Consider the following 9,513-nt stretch of genomic DNA (forward strand, 5'->3'; position numbering starts at 1 on the left):
ATCTTCGACAGGTCTCTGTTTTTGCTGGAGAGTTCGGATGGTTAGATCAGCTGTAGACTGTTTATTAGGATCTTCGTAAAGGAGAGACATAGCTTCAAAGAACTCGTCCAATGAGTCTAAGATGGGATCATCATTTTCCAAGAAGGAGTGGGCCCAGGCCATAGGTTCACCTCTTAGGAAGGAGATAACTGAACAAACCTTAGATCTTTCAGTGGGATAAGATCGAGGTTTTAGAGCAATCAATAGTTTGCAGGAATTAAGGAACTCCCTGTATTTTGATCTATCTCCAGAAAACTTCTCGGGATTACAGACAGCAGGGTCACTGGCTGAGTGCATAACAGTATGAGGAGTGTGGGTTTGTAAGTCTCTGACATAAGTAAGAATCCGTTCATTTGTAACCTGGAGATCTTGCATGCCTTGAGCAAGTGTATCGACTCTTTGATTCAGCATAGTGAGTTTTGAATCGAAATCTGCTGGATCCATTACAAAAGGCTGGATTAATCTGTCACGTTCACATATAGTAAGATGGAGCTCAACTGCAGATTTCAGACTGAATAGATGTGAATGTAATATATTAAGGAAATAAAGAGATGACAGTTCACCAGAGAATTCACTTATACTGTGTCTTTAATATTTTGATTGGAGGAACATAGGTGCTGTATCTTTAAATACTTCAGAATTGGAGAGTGATTCTTAGATTGTCTTATACAATTGATTTGCAGCAATAATTCAATGAAGGAGGGTAGTTGATATTAACTTGCAGAGAATTGATTTAGATTAATTGGTAGAAAACATATCAGCTGGAGACTGAGGGGTTAATGAATAGGAATTACTCCTATAACGATAGGAGAACGTGCGAGCAGGCTAAAGCTTGAGTGCTCAGAAGTCAGAGGAAAAGTTCGTATAAACAAGTGAGGTAACTTAGCTTCCAGAGGCTTTAAGTTGGTCCCAGAGTCCCCTCCGGGGAGGTTCTGTTGGAGAGAGGTCGAGAGGAGTCAAAGTGTTAGCCGTGATCGAGGGAAGGAGAAGGAGGTCAGTCGAGAACGAGTCCGGTTCGGTACACAGGAAAATTGTAGAGAGGAGTTGCAGCCGGTTTAAGTCCGCGGTACGCTTTTCATTAATCCAGCATCTGTTGTCTGGCGCGGTCGCATTATGTAGCGCAGCGAGACCGCGTCAGAGAGGGGGAGTGGCAACAGTCCGTCAACCCGGAAAAGACAGGAATTACTGGTAACGGCCATGACAGGAAGCCTCTTTTTTAAGATTTACCATAAACCTGTCCCATTCCTCCCAAGCATTCAAATATGATCTCCATGTAATTGGAGATAAAGATAAACCCTATAATTGACTTATCTGGGTGACGTTAGCTCCCAGATGTGTTTGGGCAAATTCGTTTGGTAACGGTGCAAAACGGGACAAAGAATCAATTATACGATTAGATTTGCCGCATACATGTTTATCTTTTACCCTTTTACCCATATATTTCTAATAAGACAAAGTAGAACCAATCTTCTTAGAAGGTTAATGACTGGGATAGATTTAGCACGAAGCGAGTTAATCACCCATACCACACCCATGTTATCACAATACAAATTAATTATTGTATTAGCTAACTCTGAGCCTCCATGTTGGAGGCCACCCAGCAACTGCTCATTTACCTTGAAAATAGATAAATAGATAAATCCATTTGAACCAGCCGCATCGGTAAAAATCTCAACATCCCAACTTGATACAAAATCACTCTTCCAGACAGTAGACCCATTGAAATTGCTTAGAAACACATTCCAAACCTGTAAGTCTTTTTTTATTTGGCTGGATACTCAGATATGATGATTCAGATTTTTTTAATCCTGTGAACGCCTGGAAAAGTCTCTGGCCATCGGCATTACCCTTGATACAAAGTTTAATAGCCCTAACAAGGACTGCTACCTTTTGACTGTTGTTTTACTAACATTCAATAAATAAAGAATTTATCATTTAATTTCTTTAACTTTATCTTTAGGTAAACAAAATTCCATATTTTCAGAATCAGTAATGATTCCCAAATACAATAAGCAGGTACTAGGAAAGACAGTTTTATCGCTTGCTAAAGGAATACTGAAATGACGATAGACATGAAACATTGTAATGAATGCAGGTAATCCGTAGATCCTGCTTTTCCAATGAAAAGGAAATCATCTAAATCATGAATAGTTGTCTGTAAACCACAAACATTCTTAAGGATCCATTAAAAAAAAAAAACATTAAAAATTCTCAAAATAAAAACCATAAGCAGAGCAGCCCATGGGCATGCACTTGTCAAAATAAAAGTTGTCATTAAATTGAAAACCCAATGAACCAAAGCAATCAGGGTGTATAGGTAACAGCCAAAAAGCAGCCTGGATGTCCACTTTGGACATAAAAGCGCCTTGACCACACTGCCTTACCCATTTCAATGCATCATCAAAAGAGTTGCATCTTAAACAATGGAGCAGCTTTTGTACTATCGCTGGGGTCTTGGCCTTCTGGAAGCTGCTTCCTAATGGGGTTACCCATTCTTTTAAACCTTATTTTCCTGCAGGAAATTATCCATTTGTCACAGGGGACTTAAAATAAAGAATAAGGGAAGCAGCAGGCAAGCAGCAGGCAAGCAGCGCTAATTTTATAAAATATTTTGGGGCCAAGATGTTACCTCACTGTGCCTTATATAGTCCAGGTTTCTGCCCTGTACTGTCCTTGCGGACAAGTGCTCCAAACAGGAAGGGGATAGAGAATACCATCTTATGTAGTGTGGCTTGCATAGTCCCGTCCTTGCAGTGTTCAGCAGTGCTTCTTTGGAGCTGTAGTAATGGAAGCGGTAGTAATTGTGTCCTTTGGGGTGTCCGCAGTAAAAAGGGCAAGTCTGTGGATCCGGTGTAGTCTGTCAAGAATCCATGTGCCGTCCTCTAAATGAGGTACAAGAGCTTTGCATAGGGTCTTGAGATATTGCGGCAAGGCCTCTGTGGAAATGGCGTCTGCTATGCCGCGAAAGAGAATGTTGTTTCGCCTTGCCCATGTCGGCCATTTCATGTTTCATTGTGTTCTGCTCCTCTTCCAACCTTTGCAATTTATCCACCACTTCATTGACAGCGGAGCATAGTTCTTCTGTCTTTCTAAATTGTTTTTTAAATGGCTTTTGCTACCTCCCAAGTCCTGAATGTCCTTGCGCAGTTCTGCGGCTATTTGACAAAAGTCAGCTCTGAGAGATGCCTTGAGGTCTTGCAACATGCTATGTAGACTTTTATTGGTTACCAGAATATAATCCGGAGAGAGAGTATCTCCGATTCTGCGGGACCGTCAGAGCAGGCGAGTGCGGCATGAGTTCGCCGCCATCTTTTATTTGCCTTGTGCGGTCTTTTTTACTTTGCCGTATCAGGTCTGTAAGATTTAACTGTTTGGAGGGAGCCATCTGGTTTTCTGGGTCGGGAAGTCTCAGATTATGGGCTTTTGTTGCTGTTTTGGTTTGTTTTTAGTCACTTTGGGCTCGTTGGTTCACACAGCTATCAAACCATGCGGCTTCTCCGTGCTGCAGTTGGCCACGCCCCCTAGTATTTTTCATTTTTACATTGAGCAATTAGATTTCCAATTTTACCATAATTGGTGCAACATTTAAAGAGACACCAGAACAACTACAGCTTAATGCAGCTTTTTTCAGTGTGTATAGTCTGCCCCTATAGGCATTTTAATGTAAACACTGCCTTGTCAGAGAAAAGGCAGTGTTTACATTGCTGCTTAGTAACATCTCTAGTGGTAGCCACTCATATGGCCACTAGAGGTGTTTCCTGGGTCAATGCTGCACATACAGTATCTCATCGGTCTCACACATTCTGAGCTGGTCCTGATACAATCTATAATAAATGCATCTTCCTGTCTGCCCACACCTCCCATGTCAGTCCTTACACTGGCTTCCCGTAAGATATATGATTTAATTTAAAATTCTGGTGCTTGCTTACAAATCTTTACATAATGCTGCTCCTACCTACCTATCCTCACTGATATGTGAGTATGTTTCCGTGCAGGCCCCTGCACTTTGCCGAAGATCTGCATCTATTACCTGTTTTTACTCGCACCTCTGACGCCCACCTTCAAGATTTCTCTAGGGCTGCGCCTATCCTATAGGACTCTCCCTGCTCACCCAGTCTCATTTCCTTTAACCCCTTAAGGACACATGACATGTGTGACATGTCATGATTCCCTTTTAATCCAGAAGTTTGGTCCTTAAGGGGTTAAAAGATCATTAAAAACTAATTTCTTTAAGAAAGCATATAAATTAAACCCAAGTTAAAGTATCACCATTTAATTGCGCTTAACATTGAATTCAGTCTCCCCCCTATACACTGGATCATCCTACACAGAAAGTGAAACAAAGCTCTGTCTCAGCAACAACCCGAGGATGGCATTCACATGACAGTAAAAATCTCGAAAAATCCTATATTGTCAGAAAAAGTAACACTAATGAAAACTGTCCCAAAATCTATAAAAGTCTAGACTCAGCAATGACCATCGTTTAACTAAAGGACCCTATGACGTTTATTTACTTCTAATACAGTCTAAGTCCTAGAAAACCATCACCAAAAATAAGAATAAATCCCCATTAGGTAAATCAAAAAGAAGCACAAAAAATGATATTTAAATGACATTGGATTGGTGTGTTTATATATACTTTTTTGACAATTTACATAATATTCTGATATAAATCCGCATAATCTAGTATTTCTGGAATATGTGCTATATGAAAGTAGGGTTCTATTACTTTTTCTAACTCTTGATTCTGTATTCGTCAAGCAACAGCCTCACTGGACCCAACAGTGGCCATAAGCAGGGTTGTTTTCTGTGACACTTGTGAATTCTTCATGCTGTAGGGCGGTGCAGGAAAAGTGCTGCTCTGTAGCATGTAGAAATCATTTGCTGCAGAAGGGAAATAACTTTATGGCTCAACGAAGAGCTGCAAAGGAACTGCTTTGATTAGTGGTTTCCCAACTGCAGCCTATTAATTCCACAAGCTGCAGGGAAACACTTTTTTTAGCAGAACATTGCTCAGAGTCTTTAAACAAACCACATTCAGCTGTGTTTAGGAAGGGGCCCAGACTATATAGCTGAAGGACTGAGGGTTTTTTTTTGTACAGAATTATCTGGAAACAGTTCTTGATTTACACAAGCCAGAGACATTTAGAACTATCCTGCTGGGTGTCTAGAGATCTAGGAGTTTGTTTTCTAATCTCTGTGATAATGGATACACCAGGTATTTGATCCTAAAATATGTATATCATGTAATTCTTTCATGACATTTTTTTTTTTAATTTTTTTTTTTTACTATTTTGTTTTATTTTATTAATCCACTTCAAATTCCATCTGAGCATTTGTCTAATGTTTGGATATGAAGAAACCTACTTCAAAATGGGTTTATCCACCATGTATCTCTCAGCTCCTCACCAGACATTCAATGCTGAGGAATTGAGAGTGGGAAAGTAGGTGAGACCTCCCATAGCCGGTGACTAGTTTAGGAATGGATGTATGTTACTTCAGATGCTGTCAATGACATTGGTGTCAGAAATGTGTCCAGCTTGGCATAGCAAATCAATAAAGATCTGAGGTGTGCAGACTGGAGATGGGTGCCACATGGTGTAAGGACCATTGTGGTGGAATGGTGAGTCTTACACGCGTATGTCTCAAAGGACAGATTATATTCCAAACATATGCCTGCTGCTTGTCTTTATAAATGGTAATGTGGCATTCTATAAGATTCTGTGTGAAAATACTTGGTATATGGAGTGGTTTATGCTGGGAGGGGACAATGACTTTTGTGACCTGGTTTAGTGAACTGTTCATCTTGCTTAGTTTGATATCTTTCTCCTTTTCTCAGAGCTGAAGTTGGGAGTAAAGGGTGCTCAGTTATGTTTAATGTCACCCTATAGTGCTGTCATGCTACATCTGAAATTAAAATGCTTGAAGCTACCTCACCCAGCTTACAATGTAACCTAGCTATCCCTTTTTAATGCATCAGTGTAAACTGCAGCACTAATGGAATGTTAAAGCTATATTCATATAGTATCTGTATTTCTGTACACGCATGTGAATGGGGACATGCAAGAATGTAGTTCTTAATTGGTATACTAATTCTTGGTTGTTTGCAAGAGAAATTAGGTTAATCTCTGCTCTCATTCTAAATAAGAGAAGGCACTTGTGCCCTCTGTTCCCTGTGCAAGGTGGGAGGGAACAATCTGAAATCTTTATTAAGATACCTAAAAACTTGCTGACCTTATTGTAGGAAGTCCTGCTGTTGCTCTGTACTGGATCTTAACCTCAACCAGTTCTTCTTCATAATGTAAAATGTTTCCTCTAATTTCAGATACCATCCTGTTTACCATCCACAGTGACTATGTGGCTAGAGCTGGCCTACCGCCCAAGGATCGTATGGATAGCTACTACGACAGATCTACTGCTGTAGGGAAGCTAAATGATGTAACCAAGATTGTGTTTAGCCCTGAAGGGCAGCTCTTTGCTGTCCGTGGCAGGGATCTTTATACTGGGACCATGCCTGTGTCTGCGAATCATGATTGGTTCTCTACTGCCAAGAGAGTGGGAAAAGCTGAGTGGGTTCAATTTAAATTTCTATTCTTTGACCCAAATGGGCTTCTGTATGCAGCTACAAAAGATGGGGAGCTCTACAAGGGTCCAGCCCCAAGCAATGAAAATGTGTCCTGGCGTTATGGCCAAGCAACCAAGATAGGAAACTCTGCTTGGAATAAACTTGATGCTCTATTCTTTGACCAAAAAGGCAATCTGTATGCTGTGACCGATGGTGACAAGCTTGTGGTGGGAAGCCCTCCATCCACAACAAATGATAAATGGCTTGACTCCTGCACCACTATTGGAAATGGTGGCTGGCGAATTCTCACCCACTTCATGGAGATCAGCCTTGATGACCTACTGTGGTGTGTGGATTCACGCAATGGCAACATCTATAAAGGGAAAATCCCAACTAAAGATGATACCAACTGTTTGGATAAAGCTGAGAATCTAGGTTGGCACTATAATAAGTACCGCTTTCTAGCCTTCACTGTTGATAAAACCATCCAGAGTGTTGTAAGCTTTGAATTCCTACCTGCATCAGGTAAAATACTCTCTCAGCAGCCAGAGGTGGTCCAGTCTCAAATCTACAAGAATACAAGCAGCGTTCCCTTAAAGTACTCCTTCTCGTAAGTATCTACTGAATGTTGGTATGATACTTTTGCTTACAGAAGGGTTTAATGTACAATTAGCCCATTTTGGGCTAAAATAGGCAAATACCAGGCTTCTCAAATGTATCACATTCTACTTTCCAAATCCCCTGTTCACTCTCCAGTTTAATGAATATTTTTCATTGCATCAAAGCACTCTGACAGTATTTTTTTTTTTTAATATCCTGTATTGCTTTACATCTGTTTGTAATATCACTCCAAACTTGTTACTGGAGGTTGAAGGTATACTCTACTGTGTAAGCTGTATACTCTGCTAGCTCAGTGGTTTTCAATTCTTTTTAGATTCTCCAAAACCATGACTGAGACAAGCAGCTTTACCCAGGAGCATGGCTTTACAATAGAAGTTGGAGCAGAGGTCAGTTTTACTGCTGGCATCCCCTTTATTGGTGACATGGAGACGAGCATTTCCATCAACACAAGTACCACTCACACCTGGAGCTTCTCAAAGACCAATGAAACCCAGGTATGTCTGTCATGCTAGTTGGGTTTTGGGATCTGTATGCATATACTGGCCACTGAGAATCCTTTTGTGGCTAATTTTAACTTTACCTCTTACCACATGCTCCTTTCATTCTGTGCAGATTCTCTAAATTGTCAGTTCCTGTCTGTCCAATTGCATGTCTTCCACCTATACATTACTTCAGAATATCTGATTTAGTGTATTCAAAATGTGTTTAATGAAGGTCTAATCCCTCAACATAGCCAGTGGCACTACCTTTGTTTCTGACTCACTCTAGCAATCAACAGAACTAGCGTTTATGAATGGAAGCTTTCTTTTAAGCATCTGCTATTCAACCCTCCATTCTGATGCATTTTTCTCTCTACAGACTAGCTTCTCAGCCAGCACGGATGTAGAGGTGCCGGGTGGAAAGTCTATACGTATGGTGGCTTCTGTCACAAAAGCACAAATGGATGTGCCATACACTGCCAAGATCCGCACCCTGTTTGGCTATGAAACCACCATCCAGGGAACATGGAAAGGGGTCACTCACTACAACCTGATGGTCACTCAGGAAGACTACAGCGGCTGAGATGGATCACATGTATACAATCTCCAATGCAGGCTGGAATGTGATTACATGAGGGCATCTAATCCACATAGGACATGGTCAATTAATGCAATAATGTATGCTTGATTGTTGGTGCCTTCTGGTGTACCATTAATAAAAACTAAATTAAGACTTGGTCTTTGGTGACTTAATCTATTTAAAACCATATTGTATGTACTATGATTCTTTCATTAATTCTTCCGTTGGATATTAGAACTATATGTGTGGTGCAGTAAACCTATCGTGACTCAGCCATTGTGTGAGAGACACACTCTCTCAAATTATGATCTCTGGAGAAAGTGGCTGGGTTTTCTCTTCCTAGTCTTCTTTCCAGACTCCCATTACAGGCCAGGTTTGCAATTCAAAGATTCTGCTTTTGTATGCAGAGCTCATATGTTGCACTCTCCAGTCTGCTAGTTGGTTAGTACTACTTGCCAACTATCACTAGGTCCATGCACAGGCCTGAAAATATCTTCACGCAATCTGGCTTGCTTTGACATAAATTGTAGACCTTAACCCCTTAAAGACCACACTTCTGGAATAAAAGGGAATAATGACATGTCACACGTCACTCATGTGTTCTAAAGGGGTTAAACTACTCTTCTCTAGCTCGGTGTAAACAAGAGTTGGGTTTTGGGGTTTATATTTTTTTTTACAGCTTTAAATGTCTTACCATAACAGTTTATATTGTCCAATGCTCTCCCCTTCTCCATACGATGTCTTGCCATGTTTTGAAGTAGGGGATACAGTTGATGGCTTCATCAAAATTTGTCTAATCTCCCATGATTCTTCTTGAGAATAATTAAGGCTGCCCTTCTAATATAAGAACCAGTCTCCCAAATGTGCCTCTTTCTAGAAGATAAAGAGAAAATATGTGGAGCCTTTAGAGAAGACTCCTTTAACCCCTTAAGGACACATGACATGTCTGACACGTCATGATTCCCTTTTATTCCAGAAGTTTGGTCCTTAAGGGGTTAAGGTAGCATGCAGAAATAGGGATCACCCCCTAAACAGTGAATTTCAATTGAGTGGAAAACAGAACCGTTCTACCTAGAAGTGTCATATCTTGTGAGAGGGTATAACATTTTTATTAGACAATTTAAAAATAAAGAATTGAATGACAAATTAAACAATAGAACAGTCCTTGCTGGTATGAGAATTGTAGTAATATAAAGCTGTAGTATGCTGTATTCTTTCACGCTCTCAAT

General features: G+C 40.4%; 1 pseudogene; it reads left to right on the forward strand.

Annotated features, from left to right (window-relative positions):
* Nucleotides 1-5,244: 5,244 nt before the first annotated feature.
* Nucleotides 5,245-8,392, forward strand: LOC134566039 (uncharacterized; annotated as a pseudogene).
* The last annotated feature ends 1,121 nt before the right edge of the window (nucleotides 8,393-9,513 follow it).

This window comes from Pelobates fuscus, chromosome 6 (genome assembly GCF_036172605.1).
Source record: "Pelobates fuscus isolate aPelFus1 chromosome 6, aPelFus1.pri, whole genome shotgun sequence".
NCBI classification, from domain to species: domain Eukaryota; kingdom Metazoa; phylum Chordata; class Amphibia; order Anura; family Pelobatidae; genus Pelobates; species Pelobates fuscus.